Here is a 20,154-nt window from a genome sequence, read left to right on the forward strand (position 1 = left end):
AGCAGCTACTAGGCCTGTCAACCAATAGAACAGAAAACTTGAAATGACCGCACTTAGCAGCACAACTTGTTGAGCAGATCTAAACGTACTGAAAATTTAGCGCAATCTGATTTCTTCATCACTGAGGGGTTGCCCCTAGCAACAACTTTATGGTTGCATGTTGTTTGTTTATGTATTTTGTTGACTTTTTGGCATTTCTTCAATCATTTTAGGCCTCTAGCAAGAACCCCGATTTCAAATGTATTTAAAGATATGCTTGAAAAGGCCAAATCATTTGAAGCATAGCACAGATGTACAGTGAGTTTGACTGTATATCATCCAGAAAAGCTATCTTGCTTTCAAATGTGCTCTTCAAAGTGATCCATCATTTATCAAAAGCACCACCTGGAATGTGTACTGCTCTGAAATTTACTATATATTATGGGGAAGTGCATGGGGAGGGTTCCCAAGAGATAGTTTTCTTCCAATCTTTTGCCCATTTCTTTAATAATTGCTCACTGGATGTGTGCATTGCTGGCAAGGCCAGCATTTGTTGCCCATCCCTAATATGCCATCTTTCCTCATGAGAGTCTGGCTGAAACCTGTTCTCACCTAACTCAATGAGTGTTTTCCTAGTCTTCAGCTGTATTCCACAACGTTTCATTAAAATTTAGCTTGAATTCTATTAAATCCATCACCCTTGTCCTCACTGACTTACATTGGCTCCCAGTCAAGGAGTACCTCAATTTTTAAATTCTCATCCTTTCCAGCCCCACAACTCTTCACGATATCAACACCCATCTCATTCTGGCCTCTGGGGAATCCCTGATTTTTATTGCTCCACCACTGGTGCCCGTGCCTTCAGCTGCTGAGGCTCCTACCTAACCCTCTCCCTCTGTCTATCCCTCTTCAAGACACTCCTTAAAACCTACTTCCTGTATCAGGTTTTTGGCCAACTTCCCTTATGTGGTCCAGTGCCGAATTGTGCTTTAGAACACCCTGTGAAGTGCCTTGGGGTAGTTCATTACGTTAAAAGGTGCTATATAAATATAAGTTGTTGTTGTAAACATGTTTCCTTCTCAACAGGATTCACACACAATTTTTTTTTAAAGTATCATGGTTATATTTTTTTTATTCATTCATGGGCTTCGCTGGCTGGGCCAGCATTTATTGCCCATTCCTAGTCGCCCTTGAGAAGGTGGTGGTGAGCTGCCTTCTTGAACCGCTGCAGTCCATGTGGTGTAGGTACACTCACAGTGCTGTTAGGAAGGGAGTTCCAGGATTTTGACCCAGTGACAGTGAAGGAACGACGATATATTTCCAAGTCAGGATGGTGAGTGACTTCGAGGGGAACTTCCAGGTGGTGGTGTTCCCATCCATCTGCTGCCCTTGTCCTTCTAAATGATAGTGGCCATGAGTTTGGAAGGTGCTGTCTCAGGAGCTTTGGTGAATTCCTGCAGAGCATTTTGTAGATAGTACAGATTGCTGCTACTGTGGTGCCAATCAAGCGGGGTGCTTTGCCCTGGATGGTGTCAAGCTTCTTGAATGTTGTGGGAGCTGCACTCAGCCAGGCAAGTGGGGAATATCCCATCACACTCATGACTTGTGCCTTGTAGGTGGTGGACAGGCTTTGGGGAGTCAGGAGGTGAGTTACTCGTTGCACGATTCCTAGCCTGTGACATGCTTTTGTAGCCACAGTATTTATATGGCTAGTCCAGTTCAGCTTCTGGTCAATGGTAACCCCCAGGATGTTGATAATGGGGGATTCAGCAATGATAATGCCATTGAACATCAGGGGGCGCTGTTTGGATTGTCTCTTGTTGGAGGTGGTCATTGCCTGGCAATTGTGTAACACGAATGTTACTTGTCACTTGTCAACCCAAGCCTGGACATTGTCCAGGCCTTGCTGCATTTAGATATGGATTGCTTCAGCATCTGAGCAGTCACAAATGGTGCTGAACATTGTGCAATCATCAGCGAACATCCCCACTTTGACCTTATGATGGAAGAAAGGTCATTGATAAAGCAGCTGAAGATGATTGGGCCAAGGACACTACCCTAAGGAACTCCTGCAGTGATGTCCTGGAGATGAGATGACTGACCTCCAACAACCACAACCATCTTCCTTTGTGCTAGGTATGACTCCAACCAGTGGAGAGTTTCCCCCTGATTCCCATTGACTCCAGTTTTGCTAGGGCTCCTTGATGCCACATTCAGCCAAATGCTGCCTTGATGTCAAGGGTAGTCACTCTCACCTCATCTCGGGAGTTCAGCTCTTTTGCCCATGCTTGAACCAAGGCTGTAATGAGGTCAGGAGCTGAGTGGCCCTGGCAGAACACAAACTAGGTGATCAGTAAGTTTGCGGATGACACAAAAATTGGTGGGGTGGTAAATAGTGAGGAGGATAGCCTTAGATTACAGGAGGATATAGACAGGCAGGTCAGATGGGCTGATCAGTGGCAAATGGAATTTAATCCAGATAAGTGTGAGGTGATGCACTTGGGCAGGACAAACAAGGCACAGGAATACACGATGAACGGTAGGACCCTGGAAAGTAATGAGCATTAGAGGGACCTTGGCGTACATGTCCACCGATCCCTTAAGGTAGCGGGACAGGTAGATAAGGTGGTTAAGAAAGCATTTGGGATACTTGCCTTTATTAGCCAAGGCATAGAATATAAGAGCAGGGAGGTTATGCTGGAACTGTATAAAACGCTGGTTAGGCCACAGCTAGAGCATTGTGTGCAGTTCTGGAATCCACATAATAGGAGGGATACAATTGCACTTGAGAGAGTGCAGAGGAGATTTACCAGGATGTTGCCTGGGCTGGAGAGTTTTAGTTATGAGGAGAGATTGGATAGACTGGGGTTATTTTCCCTGGAGCAGAGGAGATTGAGGGGGTGCATGATTGAGGTGTATAAAATTATGAGGGACATAGATAGGGTAGACAGGAAGGAACTTTTCCCCTTGGTGGAGGGATCAATAACCAGGGGGCATAGATTTAAGGTAAGGGGCAGGAGGTTCAGAGGGGATGTGAGGAAGAATTTTTTCACCCAGAGGGAGGTGGGAATCTGGAACTCACTGCCTGAAAGGGTGGTCGAGGCAGATACCCTCATAACATTTAAGAAGTATTTGGATGTGCACTTGCGATGCCATGGCATACAAGGCTATGGGCCTAGTGCTGGAAAATGGGATTAGACTAGTTAGGTACTTGTTTGACCGGCACAGACTTGACAGGCTGAAGGGCCTTTTACTGTGCTGTAGACCTCTCTGTGACTCTATGACATACCTTGGGATAGTGTTGTCAGTGTCTGGGACGTTTCTGAAAGAAATGATTCCGTGAGGATGAATATGTCAGGCTGTTGCTTGACTAGTCTGTGAGGCAGCTCTCCCAATTTTTGCAGGGTCGACAGGGCTGTAATTGCTGCTGTCGTCTCCGGTGCCTAGGTCAATGCCGGGTTGTCCATCCGGTTTTATTCCTTTTTTGAGACTTTCTATGAGTGGCTTGCTAGGCCATTTCAGAGGGCATTTAAGAGTCAACCCTATTGCTGTGGGTCTGGAGTAACATGTAGGCCAGACCAGCTAAGGATGGCAGATTTCCTTCCCTAAAGGGCATTAGTGAACCAGGTGGGTTTTTGGCAATCGACAATGGTTAAATCCAGACTTTTTTACTGAATTCAAACTCCACCATCTGTCATGGTTGGGATTTGAACCCGGGTCCCCAGACCATTACCCTGGGTCTCTAGGTTATTAGTCTAGTGACTAGGCCATAGCCTCCCCTAATGTATTACAATGTGTGTAAAGATCTCAAATCCTTGGCTGCATTACAGAAACATATTTTATAAAAAGTGATTTGTCTTTCTAAGTTGTTAGTTCTTGGCAAGTATGTTTATTGAACAATTTTGTCCCCTCCTGTTTTGGAGGAGGCTGGAATTCTGAGTGATCTGCAATTGGCTATTTTACCACCGCGTGCATTACCGCTGGGCTCAATCCTGTCCTGCCCTCAATACCTCCTACACTGAGCACGGCTGATCACAATCAAGAATGGAGCATTTCATTTTTTTTGCCCCTCCCCCCTCCCCTCCCCCCTCCCCCCTCCGCCCTCCGCCGCCCCTCCAGCCAAGGTCCAACGAGCCGGGACTATTACCTAATCAGGAAGGCGTGAATGCAGCACTGAGATGGGATTGAATCCAGCACCTGCCTGGTGCATATAACACGCTTACCGACCAAACAGAGCATGAACCTTTTTTCTGAAAAAAGATAATCAAGGTGCTAAATCAGATTTCTCATTCACTTTTTAAACAGACTTGAAGCTCTCAAAGCCTCAATTTACTTCTTCAGAAAACCCATGGAAATAAATTCTCTCGACACCCGAGTGCTTTCACACCACTTCTTGAATGCTGAATTAACAATCGACACGAAACATGACTGAGGACTGCTTTGAATTTTATTTTTAGATTGGAAAAACTTGAGAGCTCCTCCGAATGCAAATTAGAAATCAATCTTACAAATAGTTCAAGCTGCAAGTCGTCCCCCCTTTATTGCCAGCGCAAGTTTATTCCAAACACGTTCAGCCTGTTTCTAATTTACGCTTTCATTCGAATACCAATGCGTTCGACTTGCAATTAGCAGATGTCACTGCTTAACGCATGCTGCCACTTCGTATCCTCAATGGATCCAAGTTACCACTGGATCCTTCCAAAACATTTGCCAGGATGGGAGTGACTGAAATGGAGACATGTGATTCGCTTCAGCATCCTTAAGAAGACGCAAAACCTCATGGGCGCGAAGTAATATCTATCGTACACTGAGGATCGGCCTCCCATCAATAAAACTGATAGTTATTGGCTGCCCTGTCAGCTCAGCTGAGTAAGCCAGGGAGTCAAGCAGCCATAGGATCCCAGCTTTTATCCACCCTGACTCAGCCGGCCTTCAGGTTTTATCATTTCCATCTGCTCCTAACTGTCCACATACCTGGTTCTCTCACCGTAGCAAATCCCTTCCTTAAATCCAAAAGTCCTGGTGAAAGGTTCAAGACCACCAAGTTTCAAAAGACCATGGACAGAAAGTGAGATGATTTAAGTGGAGGCTCATTGACGCCAAGCCCTTGTGTTAAAGCCCCACAATATTGAGATTAAGAAAATTGAGGGAGGCAAAGAGTTTCATAGCTTTGAAACACTGGATATTGTCTGATGGAAGAGTTTGTCCTGGCCACTTGAATTTGCTGGGAAATGTGTAATAACTCACCTAATTATTTTGCCAGTTCTCAATTGTTTCTGGCCAGCTATTTAAAATGAAGGTTACATTTGACCTCTGGAGAAAGACAGCGTATTAGGATTGAAACAGCAAGTGTTAATGTCACAATGGTGCTGAGATTAAGTGGCCTATACCTGTTCTCTGGGTATGTAGAAGGTCAAAGGGGAAAGGGCATGACTTAAGCCACAAGGAGTTAAAATTGTGGAACTGCAGAGAACGAGCATGAATGGTATCCATGGAAACACCACTTCATTGGTGTTACTCCATCTCCCTAATACTGACTATCGTGATTTCAAATTTTACAGTTGCTACAATAAATTAACTTTATTGAAATTAAACAAAAGAGAAACGTTGAGTGGCGGTTGGAAGGTCAATGACCTGAAATGTTAACTCATTTTTTCTCTCCATAGATGCTGTTGGGCCTGCTGAGTTTCTGTTTCCAGCATTTTCTATTTTTATTTCATGGGCAGAATTTCGCCCTTGGCGTGCCGGCTTGGTGGGGGCTTGGCGGGGGCTTGGCGGGGGCAGTCGGGAAGCCGACTGCTGCCCGCGATCAGCACCGAGCGGGCCGGGTGCAAGTTTCACGCACGTGCGCGGGTGTGAGCACTTCATAATCTCCCTGAGGCACAGAGCTGTTTAAAAAATAAATAAATAAAATAAAAATGTCATAAAACATGTTCCCTCTGTCACATGAGCAGGGACATGTTTTTGACTCAAGTGCAGCATTTTTATTTGATTTTTATTTGCTTCAGGAGACCTCATCCCGTCGGTGGGTGAGGTTTCCTAAAAAGTGCAAAGGCCGTAAATTGAATTACCTTTTTAATGGCCTTAACAGACCCTTTAATTGTTGGTGGGCGCCCGCCGAACGGGACTACGCGATGACATTGGGACCCTTGCCCAACGTCATCGTGCGTCATTTTACACTCAGCCAGGTCAGGCGCGCGCCCACCCGCCGAGCTTAATATCCTGTCCCATATTTCCAACAATCGCGGTATTTTGCTTTTGTGCTGAGTCCCAGGGCCTTTTTGAAACATAGGGGCTGAATTTTTTTGCTGAGTGGGCCCAACCCGCTCGAGCGTAAAATGACGTGCGACATTTTGGTCGGCGGGCACACGCGAGAGTTGGCAGTGCCCGGCCAGCAACTAACAGGCCGATTAAGGCCAATAAATTATTCATTGAATTCAATTTTTTGCTGCCCATCCCACATTATGGTTGAATCGGCCAGGTGGCCTGTGGATTTTTTGTGAAGCCTCTGGCAGGTTGAGCTTCCCGGCAGGAATTAAAACATTTTTCTAAATGCTGAAATGTCATTTATAACGTGACCCTGCTCATGTGGACAGATTCGCATGTTTCTAACATTTGTAAGTTTTTTATAGCTTCTTAAAAAGCTTTCATTGCGCGCACCCGTGCATATGCACGAACATCGGCGCTCGCCACCCTCCCGCCCCCAGCCCCAAAGCGCTGAACGCTGCAGCTCACCACCCTCCCACCCCCAGCCCCAAAGCGCTGAGCGCGCCATTCACGCTGGCCGCCCGTTAACTGGCCAGCCTGAAACCGATGTCAGGGCCCGATTGCAGGCGGCAGTCAGCTTCACAACTACTCCCAGGCCCGCCCGCCCGGTAAAAACCCGGCCCACAAAATTAATTCAGTGTCCTTTTCCCTCAGGAAAGAAACGAATCACCTCGCTTCCCTTTCTTCATTTTTATCTCACTATCACTCCTTCTGCTTTGGGTGCTTTCTGTGCTGTGCCCCTGTGCCATGCTGACCCACATAGGTTCCCGGTCCACCAAGTGCCTCAACTTTAAAATTCTCACCCTGACAATCAAATCCCACCATAGCCTCTGCCCTCCCCATCTCAATAACTGAGCACCTGAGCCACACAGGGCGGCAGGAGTGGAAAGGCCGTGTTTATAAATCGTGTGTCTGATTATTTTTTGAAACAATGCTCACCAAAGAATCCATCACATTCAAGATTTCTATGTAAAACATTCATGGAGCTCAGGAAACTTGCATTGTCATGCAAGACAGAGGAGACAGGTAGGAGATCTGGTAGTTGCATTAGTGCTCATCTAAGCTTGGTCAAGTGTGAAGTTTATATTTCAGAATTGCTTCATTGCACTCAGCTAAAGTTGACCCCAATAGGAAGGGGCATTTCTGTTAATGTTAGGGTTTAAGGCCCTGAAAATCAACTGCTTTTGATCCCAGCAGTTATGGTTGGATTATGCCCACCAGTGCCCTTCAACGCTCAACTGTCACAGTATTCGGGGTCAGTGGGGAAGTTCTTATTGCAATGGTGTGTGTCCAACAGGTCTGTCTGCGATGGGGTGGGGTGGGTGGGGCGGTGACACCTGCAGTATTATGGAACATCTTGGGTGCCCACCAGCTCCACACTGCTGGTATCTCCATTACTAACCTTCCATCTGGGATAAAAAGCAAAATACCACAGACGCTGGAAATCTGAAATAAAAACAGAAAATACTGGAAAAACTCAGTAAAGCACCTTTTTTACTCTTTAACATTACCTTTGTCTTGTGCCCATGACATCTTTGTCAATTTCTCCTTAGCTGTCACCTATCCCTGACCTTCTATCTCATTCCACCTGCTCCACCCCCTCTTAAACAGTATAAAATCCAACATATTTCTATTTCTCTTTAGCTCTGAAGAGTCATACGGACTGGAAACGTTCACTCTATTTCCCTCTCCACAGATGCTGCCAGACCTGCTGAGTTTTTCCAGCAATCTCTGCTTCCATCTGGGATGTTGCCCATTCCCCCTGGAGCGACCTCTTACCTTTGGAAGCAATTGCAAAAAAATTCTGTTGAGGAAGAAGGGTCCTTCTTTTTCAGGGAATCCACACTATTTTATTCTTTCATGGGATGTGGGCATTGCTGGCAAGGCCAGCATTTGTTACCCATCCCTAATTGCCCTTGAATTCAGTGGCTTGCTAGGCCATTGCAGAGGGCAGTTAAAAGTCAACCACATTGCTTTGAGTCTGGAGTCACATGTAGGCCAGACCAGATAAGGATGGCAATTTTCCTTCCCTAAAGGGCATTAATGAACGAAGTGGAATTTTACAACAATTGATAGTTTTATGATCACGGATTTGAAACCGTGCCCCAGGACATTAGCCTGGGCCTCTGGATTGCCACCCCAGTGACATTACCACTATGCCATAATCTTCCCCCACCCTCCAATTTACTGACCTGGATCAGAGTGCCCACTTTGCACCCTTCGGCAGTCCAGGAAGGCACTGGGCATATCAACATCTGGACATAGAAGAGATCCCATAGGTCAGGGAGTGTAGAGGGTCCAGCCCAACCACCACCACCCCTAGTTCCCCTACCTCAGCGACATTAGTAAAGACATGAGGGGAAGAGGGTGGTGTGACCCCTTACAAGGCTGAGTAAGAAATTCCAATTTTAAAAATAGGACTTGCATTTATGTAGCACTTTTAATGACAACCAGACATCTCAAAGCATTTTACAGCCAGTGAAGTGTAGTCACTGTTGTAAGTTAGGAAACATAGCACCTAATATGCACACAGCAAGCTCCCACAAACAGCAATGTGATAATGTCCAGGTAATATGTTCTATTATAATATTGATTGAGGGATGAATATTGGCCAGGATACCAACGAGAACTCCCTGGCTCTTCTTTGAAATAGTTCCATGGAATCTTTTACAATCCATCTGAACAGCCAGATGGCCCCTTGGATTAACATCTCATCCAGAAGACAGCAGCTCTGACAGTGCAGCACTCCCTCGCTACTGCAGTGGAGTGTTAGCTTTGATTTTGGGCTCAAGATCTGAGGGAGAATTTTTCCTATGGTGGGCGGGCTGGGAGGGAACAGGCGGGGGCTGGCGTGGAGCCGATCGCCGCCCACGATCGGCTGCGTGCCGCCATTTTACGCGGGCGGGCCAATTAAGGCCTGCGCAGCATAACGTACGGCCGGTAGCGCTCAGCGCTACCTGTGCAGGCGGGGGGAAGAGGGAGAGTCAGGACCTTCAGTCTCTCGCATATGCGCATGAAAGAGCGCAGCTATCTCCCTGAGGCACAGAGCTGCCTAATAAAACATTTTAATAAATGAAATTTATTAAACATGTCCCCTCACGTGACAGTGTCACATGAGTTGAGACATGTTTGTGAAGTTGGGAAAATGTGTTTAATTGTTTTATGAGAAGCCTCATCCCGCCCATGGATGAGGTTTCCTGAAAAGCGTGAAGGCCGCTTGGGCGTTAAGCCTGACGCCAACCTTAAGGTTGGACGGGCAGCGTTCATAAATACTTTAATTACTTTCCTAACGGCCCATTGACATTTTGGTGGGCGCGCAGCCAACTCCAGCGTGCGCCCGCCGAACAAAACATTGAGATGATGTCAGGGCGCATGCCTGACATCATCGCGCATCATTTTACATATCAGCGTGTCAGGACCACCCTCGCACTCTGACTGGAAGATTCAGCCCCCAGAGTGGGATTTGAACCTTGAACCTTGTGACAGGACTACAACTGAGCCATGATTAGGTTTTGACCCAAAAGCCCCAGGTGATTTTCAGCTGAATTACAGCTGGAGTGTGCTGGAATGGTTGAGGCTATGAGTTTTAACATTGTCTTTGACACTGAGCCACATGAGATATCAGAGCTGGCGTAAAAAAGCTTGGTCAAAAAGGCAGATTTTAAGGGAGGAGGGAGAGGTAGAGAGGGGAAGAGGACAAAGCAGCCTGCTTGATTTGCACCCTTCCACCACCTTCAGCATTCAATCTTTCCACCATGACGCACATGGCCACAGTGTGTGCAACCTACAAGATACACTGCAGCAACTCACCAAGGCTTCTTCGACAGCACCTTCCAAACCCTTGACCTGTACCACCTAGAAGGACAAGGGCAGCAGATGAATGGAATGCCACCACCTGCAGGTTCCCCTCCAACCCACACACCATCCTGACTTGGAAATACGTCGCCATTCCTTCACTTGTTGTTGGGTCAAAATCCAGAAATTCCCTCGTTACCAGCACTGTGGGTGTACCTACACCACATGGACTGCAGCAGTTTGAGAAGGCAGCTCATGATGTGAGTCCACAACCCACAAATTGCAGTTATAAGAAAATATAATGAGGCACGTCTCCACATGGGTATGAATAAATAATACTGTGAGGATACTGAAGCAAGCAATCCATTGTCTGGACAGGTTAGCTGAATGCTATCCTATACCTCTGCAAATGCCTCCAAAATGATAGCCATCTGCTGAGTGTTGCACAACTGCACTGTCTGAAGAGAGATCACGAAGTAGCAAATGGAGGAAGAGGATCAAACTGTCCTTGAGAAGGATGATTGAAGGGTCACCTGCTACACTAGAGTTACAAACAAGACAATTTTAATTAAATGTCGAGCAACTTCAATGCAAGAACTGCTGTGTACATGTCCCCAGTGATCTGACTCTGCCAGTTCCTTACTCTCTATATGGGTAAAGTTCATCAGAGGGAAGGTGCAGAATGTTCTAGAGGGGGAAGGGAATGAGCCAGAAGTTGTGCTGCACTTTGGTACCAACGACATAGAGAGATCAGATATTGAGGTGCTAAAGTTAGATTTCCAGGAGGTAAGAAGGAAGTTACAAGGTAGGACCTCAAGGGTGGTAATCTCTGGATTATTCGCAGTGCCACATGCTAGCCAGAGTAGAGATAGGAAGATAGGGGGGAATCAATGTGAGGCTTGAAGCATAATGCAGGAGGGAGGGCTTCAGATTCATGGGGCATTGGGACCAGTACTGGCACCTATTCAAAAGGGATGGGTTACACCACAACTGGAGATGGGCCAATGTCCTCACAGGGAGGTTAACTAGTGTGGTTGGGAGGGTTTAATCTAAATTGGAAGTTGGGATGAGGACCTGCATATAGAAGTAGAAAAGAGGCATAAAATGAGAATGCTGGACAATACCAGGGAAAGAAGTAGCACCATAATGGATAGGAGCCCACTAAGAAAGAGGAATGCAAAGACAGGACTGCAATGCATGTACATAAATGCACAAAATGTGGTGAATAAGGTTGGCAAACCACAAGCACAAATATCAGTGTGGGAATACTCGTTTCCACTAGCTCAGAACTGAAGCGTCTTTACTAATCTTGTAATAATGTGCACATGCAGATAGGACCACAGGAATTGCCAAATAAAAATAGCCTAGTTCACCTTCCACTACCCTTGTATATATGAGAATGATGGAGTTGTTGACTATTCATAGCAATCAAACTCTATTAATCAACCTACAGCACGAGGCGAGGAAAATTGCAGTTCTGGAGAGCTTTCAGAACCCAGGGTCCAAAGTCACCTGCTTTTCCCAAACATGTCATGTCTCAAATTACCCCTACACCATATCTCAAAATGTTATAAGAGTTCCGAAGAAGAGTCATATGGACTCGAAACGTTAATTCTGTTTTCCTCACCATGGGTGCTGCTGAGTTTTTCCAGCATTTTCTGTTTTTATTTCAGATCTCCAGCATCTGCAGTATTTTGCTTTTATTTATCTCAAAGTATTATTTTCTGAAACAAAACAATCTAATGTGCATTCGAATGAATCAATGATATCTGCTCCCACCGTTACCCTGTAAGCCTGCTCCCCCTATAGATTGGCCGCTTGTTCACTGAGATAATGATCCGCAGGTTAGTTTTGAGTTTAACTCCCTTCTAGTGCAGGCTGCGTCCTCTGCTTTTAATTTTCTGGATAAGGTGAACCAGCTTGATGCCTTTGAAACCCTAAAAATGGCAATCATTGCCTCTAGACTTCCCCCTATCCAATAAGGACATTCCCAATTTCCCTCATCAGATGCCTTGAGGTACAGAGTATTGTACAGCCAGAACCAAACGTCTGACCCAATGCCACTCAGTGGTCATGGGGAGGAATGAAATTGGCTGAGCCCTGTGCTGGCTTTGAGCCAGAGCCAGGGGGTGTAGGGGGTGTCCCTGGGGGAAAGGGGGTTCCTGGAGGATGGGCTGGCACTCCTGCAGCTCCTGGGCCCGAAACTGTAAAGATTAAACGCTGCCTGAGCTATTTTCTGAATCCATCATCACTTCAAGATTGCAAGCAGGGTCTGATGTTCGACATGGTGTTCCCACTGTGCTAATCTCTGTCACCTCTCCCAGCCAACCAGCATTTTTAGTGACAGTGATGTCACCCATTCCTAGGAGGATGGAAGACTAATTTAAATGGCTGCTTCCAGTCCTGATGGTATTGTTGTGCCTTGCACGCCATTTTAACTGGCTACACCGGCACAAACTCTAACGCCCACCCACAAGGCCCCGGCTAAGTCCTTTCAAAACAGTTTGAAATAGAGCTTTGACCTCCCCTACCCCTGGCTTCACCACTCCCCCCCCAAATCATGGACTGGCCGACCTGACCATGGTCATGGTCCCTGATGGCAGCCTGATCCTCAAGCCACAACCTTTGACCCCCCCACCCCATCCCGTCTGCCAATGACGTCTATCTCACTGGCTTTAGGCAGTAGATAGTGTCGGCGGGGGGTGGGAATGAGGGCCGAGGGGTGCAATGGCTGGATAGTTCTCCGCCCTATTCAGCTAGCGCAACCCTGATTCCCAGCCTGTGTTAAAATTGGTCTTTTTTCTTCTTGATTGGGTGAAGTGTGGCAATTGCATTGCATTGAGGAGAACACTGTGCAGAAATACAACACTGTGTGCACTTTGATCCTCCAGTCAATTATTTCAGAGTGTGTATATTGTAGCCAGGCATATTCACAACATAAATCAACCAAAAAGCAAAGAAAAAATCATTTTTTGCCACTGTAATAGCAATCCATGAGAAATCCAGCAAAATTGTCCTGTTCCATTTCATGAATAATTGAAGGCGACTGATTGATGTTTTCAGAAAACAGTTTTTTGGTTCTTTTCACTCAGACCCTTTAGTCGACAGCATAAAATACTCGTGTAAAATTTTGGTTCTTTTTAGTTCCTGTTTCAGGGTCATTCTCTGTTTTATCAAGGGTTTTACCAAGAAAAACGTTAGCCAGCTTCCATGGTGAACTGTCAGGTAAATGTAGCAATGAGCGGCTGAATCTTCTGTGGGGGTGTTGGCCAGTGGTGGGCAATTGTAAGAATGGAGAAATACCTTGTTGAGGGGAACAGGAGGTAATCCCCAGCCCAGCCAGAATGCTGCCAGGTTTCAGCTTGTGGCCAGGACACTAAGCACTGGCCTCTCCCATAGTAGGAAAAATCCCAGCGGTGGTGGGAGGAGGCCCTTAATTACCCAACGCCTTCCCACCACAGGCAAAATACCCACAGGTCGACAGGGCGGGTAGGCTATGGGCACAACACCGCTGCCACGGTGCCCAATTTTACACCTCATCCTGCCTGCCAATCCAACCTGGGGGGGTGTGTAAAATTCCAGCTGCGCCTTTGTTATCTCTAGACTTGACTATTCTTTCTGGATGACCTTTCATCTTCCACCCTGCATAAATTTGAGCTGATCCAAAAACCTGCTGTCCGTATCCTAACTCTCACCAAGTCCCACTCACCCATCACCCTGAGCTTGTAGATCTACATTGGCTCCCGGCCTGGCAACACCTCAGCTGTCAAATCCCTCCATTGCCTCAAGCCTCCTTCTCGCTGATAATAAAAACAGAAAGTGCTGGAAAAACTCAGCCGATCTGGCAGCATCTGTGGAGGGAGGAACAGAGTTAATGTTTCGAGTCCAATATTACACTTCCTCTCTCTAACCTCCTTCAGCCCCACAACCCCCTGAGATACCTGCTGCTCTGATTCTGGCTTCTAGCAAATCCCTAATTCTAATCCCTCCTTCCTTTGTGGCTGTGCCTTCATCTGGCTAGGCCTTAAACTCTGGAATTCCCTCCCTATATCTCTGCACCTCTCTCCTCGTCTAATCTGTTAAGAGGTGCCTTAAAGCCTATCTCTGTGACCAAGCTTTAGGTTACTGGTCGTAACATCTCTTTATGTGGCTCAGTGTTGTTGGATAGCCACTCCTGTGAAGTGCCTTGGAATATTTTCCCTTGTTAAAGGCATTGGATAAATGTAAGGTGTTGTTGTTGGAGATGCTCATTACCAGACTACTGCCAGGTTTGAATCCTGATCTTGAGCTGAATTAACTGGTCTCAGTTGGAATGGCACGAAGCAAATTCAGCAGTTAACCCGAGCGTCTCTGGCTGTGAGGATCTATACAGCTTCTTGGTTCTCCGATTACTAAAGATGTCCAACTGACCAATATCAATCCTGTTGGCCAATCTTATGCCTCTAACTCACTAATGCCCTGTGGGGCGTTTTCCTGAGTGTTTCATTGTCTGCCTTCCACCCTGCCCAGCCAAACAGCTAACTAATAAACGCAAGCGTTGAGTGAAGAGAAATAAGGGTTTTTGAAATGTTTCTATGTTTTTTTCTCTCTCCTTTTCTCAGGGCAATGTTCAGGAGATTAATTTTTGATTCATGGAGACTCCAGGACACTCTTGGAGGGATGTCAAAACTCCAACAAAGATCTGCCCTGTACCAACCAACCATTCAGCAATACCTAAGGGAATCCAGAAATGCTTGTCGAGGCCAATATTTGGTTACATCAGTGTTTATTTTTACACAAGCGGCACCTTTCACATTTTCTTTGTTGTTCTTGAGGTAAGGGTATTTTCTGCTTTAAATGTTCGAGGAGAGTGGAATATAATTGCAGTTAAAGATCAGTAAATTTCTATGAATGATTTATCACATATTTTATCAAATTCCACTCTCTGCTCTGACACAAGACATTAAACCACTTAAATAAACTGGTTATTGCTGCCATTAATATGCCAAGAGAGGAATTTGACACATGCACCTTAAACCTTCAGACAGTAACATCTTAGTTATTTATAGCTTCTGTGAATATTTCTGATGTACAATAGGGATAAGTAAAGTTTTGTTATTGGAACAAAGTGCCTAAATATAGGCTGCACTGCACCTCAATTACTCTCCCAAAGCTATTAAAGTTCATTACGAATGAAATGAGTGCATAATATTATTCTCTCACAGCGCCTGACATTCTGTCAGCTTTATTTTAATTTGAAGCCCCTTAGCTTTTAAATCACCAGGTTGGGATTACAACCCGAGACACATCAAGTGGAATCTCTGAACTGCTCTGCTTCCTTTCATCTCTAAAGTTGCTTTTGGCATCTCTAAACTCCCAGTAGGTGCTACTGCTGGCTCCTTTAAACCCCCTGGGGTTCTTCATCCTGGTCCCTGCCAAGGTTTATTTCACGAAAGAGACAGAGAAAAGGCGGCCCAGAGTGGACAGAAGGAGAGAAATAGAAATTGTTGAAAGGAGCTGACAGAGCTAAGGAGCAATGTGCCTTTTCAGGCAGACACATGGAAAGCCAGCAAATGCCAACGTGTATTTAAAGCAAAATACTGAAAGCTCCAATAAATAAAGTGTTTCCACTTGTGAGGAAGAGGAAATCTAAAGGTTATCAGTATAAGGCAGTTGCTATAAGAAATCAAAAAGGGAATTCGGAAGGCACCTCTTCACCCAGAGGGGTGAGAACGTGGAATTCACTGCCGCAGAGAGGAATGTTAAGGGGAATGTTAGAGATGCATTTAAAAGGGGAAGCAACACGAGAGTGAAAGGAATGGAGGCTTACGCTGAGATAGTTGGATGAGGAAGAATGGGTGGAGCATAAACATCTGCATGGAGAGTGTGGGCTGGAGGGTATGTTCCTGTGCCTATGTATATCCTGTGTAATGTATAGCTTGGTATAAAGTGCACTCTCTCTCCCTGCAGGATCCAAAGTCCAGAGAAGTTAGCTGCCAGTTGGCAAAAAACAAAATCAAGGCACAGAGACACCTGCTCATGTGTGTGACGGAACTTGTGCCGTTTAAATTATGCTTCCTGCTGTCTTTCCACCTCAGGCCAATGTATCCACTGAGCCACGTGTGAAAAATCCCAGAACGACCAGTCTATCCCTCTCAGGTCCTGTAAAGACTCACTCTGTGCTCTGGTGTACTAAGGGCCTGTTAACTCAGGTTCAGATTACTGAACCACACTGGTTTGCTGGTTGGTTCGAATTGCTGCTATGAATAGTTTATAAGATTGTTATTTTTTTAGGACTGTCTCTTTACTGAAGTGGGGAGGTGGTGGTTTGGGGGGGGGTGGGGGGCGGTTGGCGGGGGGGTAAGTCATGAAACCTGCCTCTGAATGCTGCCCATCAACAAGCCTGGGTGGCTTGGTTGCTATGGGGACAGAGGGGCCCAGGTTGACTTACCGGGAAGAAGGTGCAAAATGTTGAGTCCTGTAGACAATGGAAAGAGCAGTTGTGCTGACCATGGGTAGACTGTTCGGCCTGAATTTTCGTAAAGATGGAAAGGTCTCCAGCTTGGTCAGAATGATGGCAGAGTCCCGATTCCAGAAGTCCTGTCCCCTAAACCCAGCACCCACCATTTTTGCTTGGCGGGGAGAATGGGGGGGAGGGGGAGGTTGTAGTTTGCACATCTGTGGTTCATGTTGGCAGCTGCACATGTAAAAGTGCTGCTGTCTTCAAACAGATCTAATTTTCATTAGTGGGATGTCCAAAACATGACTTGTGGGCTTTACACTTTTCAGGAGAAGGCCTAAAGCTACTGGAGTTCTTTTTGAGAGGTAGGGTACTCTTTTGGAGAGGTAGGTACCCTTTTGGAGAGGTAGGGTACCCTTTTGGAGAGGTAGGGTACCCTTTTGGAGAGGTAGGGTACCCTTTTTGAGAGGTAGGGTACCCTTTTGGAGAGGTCAGTAGACACCTTTGGGAGAGGTCAGGTGCCCTTTGGGAGAGATAAGAGTAGACATGGTGGAGGGGTGGCTCTGTTGATTAATGATGGTATTAGCGCATTAGAGAGGGATGACCTAAGTTCAGGAAACCAGGATGTAGAAGCGGTTTGGGTTGAGATGAGGAATAATAAAGGCAAGAAGTCACTTGTGGGAGTGGCGTACAGGCCTCCGAATTGTAACTATACAGTAGCACATAGCGTAAAAGAGATAATGGGAGCCTGCCAGAAAGGTACAGCAATAATCACGGGGAATCTACATATAGACTGGAAAAATCAAATGGGCAAAGGAGGATGAGGACTTCATAGAATGTTTTTGGGATAGTTTCTTAGAACAGCACGTTCTGGAGCCAACTGGAGAGCAGGCTATACTAGACCTGGTATTGATCAACAAGTTAGGATTAATTGATAACCTCCTAATGAAGGCACCCCTAGGTAGCAGCGATCACAATGTGATTGAATTTTACACTCATTTTGAGGGAGAAACAAGTGTATCCAAGACTAGTATTCTAAACTTAAATAAGGGCAATTATGAGGGCATGAAAGCAGAGCTAGCTAAAGTGAACTGGCAAATGAGGTTAAGGGATATGTCAATAGAAGATCAGTTGCAGACATTTAAAGGGATAATTCAGAATACACAGAATATATACATTCCAATGAGAAAGAAAAATTCCAAGGAGAGGGCCCACCATCCGTGGTTAACTAAAAAAGTTAAATACAGTATCAAACTTAAAGAAAGAGTATATAATTACGCAAAGATGGGTGGCAGGTCAGAAGATTGGAAAGGATACAAAGAACAGCAAAGAATGACAAAAAGGTTAATAAGGAGGGAAAAATTAGAGTATGAGAGGAAGCTAGCTAGTAATATAAAGACAGACAGTAAGAGTTTCTATAGATATTTAAATAAGAAAAGAGTTAACAAAGTGAGCGATGGTCCTATAGATAGTGTGTCTGGGGAATTGATAATGGAAAGTAGGGACATGGTGGATGAATTAAACAGGTATTTTGCTTCAGTCTTCACTATAGAGGACACAAGTAATATCCCGGAAGTAGCTGTAAATTAGGAAATGGAGGGAGGGAGGAACTCGAGAAAATTACAATCACCAGGGAAGTGATATTGAGAAAATTGTTGGGGCTGCGGGCTGACAAATCCCCAGGTCCTGATGGACTTCACCCTAAGGTCTTGAAAGAAATGGCTAGTGAGATAGTTGATGCACTGGTTTTAATTTTCCAAAATTCTCTAGATCCAGGGAAGGTTCCATTAGATTAGAAAATAGCAAATATAACTTCTTTATTCAAAAAGGGAGGGAGACAGAAAGTAAGAGACTATAGGTCAGTTAGCCTAGCATCTGTCATAGGGAAAATGTTAGAAGCTGTTATTAAAGATGTTATAGCAGGCAATCAAGGCAATCAAGCAGAGTCAACATGGTTTTGTAAAAGGGAAATCATGTTTAACCGATTTATTGGAGTTCTTTGCTGTGGATAAAGGGGAACTGGTGGATGTGCTGTACTTAGATTTCCAGAAGACATTTGATAAAGTGCCACACAAAGGTTATTGCAGAAAATAAAAGCTCATGGCATGAAAACCATATTGGCATGAATAGAAGAAGCAGAGAGTTGGCATAAATGGTTCTTTTTATTGTTGGTAGGATGTGACGAGTGGTGTGCCACAGGGATCAGTGCTGGGGCCTCAACTTTTTACAGTTCAAATAAATGACTTGGATGAAGGGACTGAGGGAACGGTGGCTAAATTTGCTGACTGCACAAAGATAGGTAAGAAAGTAAATTATGAAGAGGATGTGAGGGGGCTACAAAGTGACATTAGATAGGTTAAGTGATTGGGCAAAGGTCTGGCAAATGGACTATAATGTGGGCAAATGTGAAATTGTCCATTTTGGCAGGAAGAATAAAAAAGCTTATTATATAAATGGTGAGAGATTACAGAGCTCTGAAATTCAGAGGGATCTGGGTGTCCTAGTGCATGAATCACAAGTAATTAGGAAAGCTAATAGAATGTTATAATGTTTTGTGAGGGGAATTGATTACAAAAGTAGGGAGGTTATGCTTCAGTTGCACAGGGCATTGGTGAGACCACATCTGGAGTATTGTGTACATACTGGTCTCCTTATTTAAAGAAGGATGTAAATGCATTAGAAGCAGTTCAGAGAAGGTTTACTAGACTAATACCAGGAATGGGCGGGTTGTCTTATGAGGAAATGCTGGAGAGGTTAGGCTTGTATCCACTGGAACTTAGAAGAGTAAGAGGCGACTTAACTAAAACCTTTAAGATCCTGAGGGGTCTTGACAGGGTGGATTCTTGTGGGAGAATCTAAAACTAGGGGTCACTGTTTAAAAATAAGGGGTCGCTCATTTAAGACAGGGATGAGGAGAAATTTTTTCTCTGACAGGGTTGTGACTCTTTGGAACTCTCTCCCTCAAAAGGCGGTGGGAGCAGGGTCTTTGAATATTTTTAAGCAGAGCTAGATAGATTCTTGATTAACAAGGGGGTGAAAGGTTATCGGGGGGTAGGCAGGAATATGGGGTTGAGGTTAGATTCAGATCAGCCATGATCTTATTGAATGGTGGAGCAGGCTCGAGGGGCTGAGTGGCCTACTCCTGCTCCTAATTCATATGTTCGTATGACATGAATGTGTGTTAAAAAGTGGATAAACTCATTGCAACTGTCAAGCTCATGGGAACTGTCAAACCCATTGGAACTGTAAAGCTGTCAAGATATTTTAATCCCCTGGCCTTTAAATTTTAAAAAAAAGCCTGCAGTTTTAACAAAAATCAGTGCTTGCTATATCACTCTATCCATTGACATAAGCCTGAGGGTTATCATTATAGAATTTGAACTACATGTCTGATTTCACAACCTATCATTATCACAGTGGAGTGCCTGTCAGTTCGCAGTCTGATTTATAGCCCCAAGTGGTTTAAATTTTTGATGTGAAGCTATCAATACAAATATTTGTTTTTATATGGGGTTAGGCGCTTGAATTAAATGCTTGTTTTTATATGGGATTAAGCACTTGAAGGAATGTAAATGTAGTAAATGGGTTTTTATGAATGGAAGTGTTTTTTTAGAAGTAAAGTCTGCAATAGACACTCAGAATGTTATTCTATTTCACCTCTGCATGGACCTGAG

The sequence above is a fragment of the Cetorhinus maximus genome, chromosome 27 (assembly GCF_964194155.1).
Source record: "Cetorhinus maximus chromosome 27, sCetMax3.hap1.1, whole genome shotgun sequence".
NCBI lineage: Eukaryota > Metazoa > Chordata > Chondrichthyes > Lamniformes > Cetorhinidae > Cetorhinus > Cetorhinus maximus.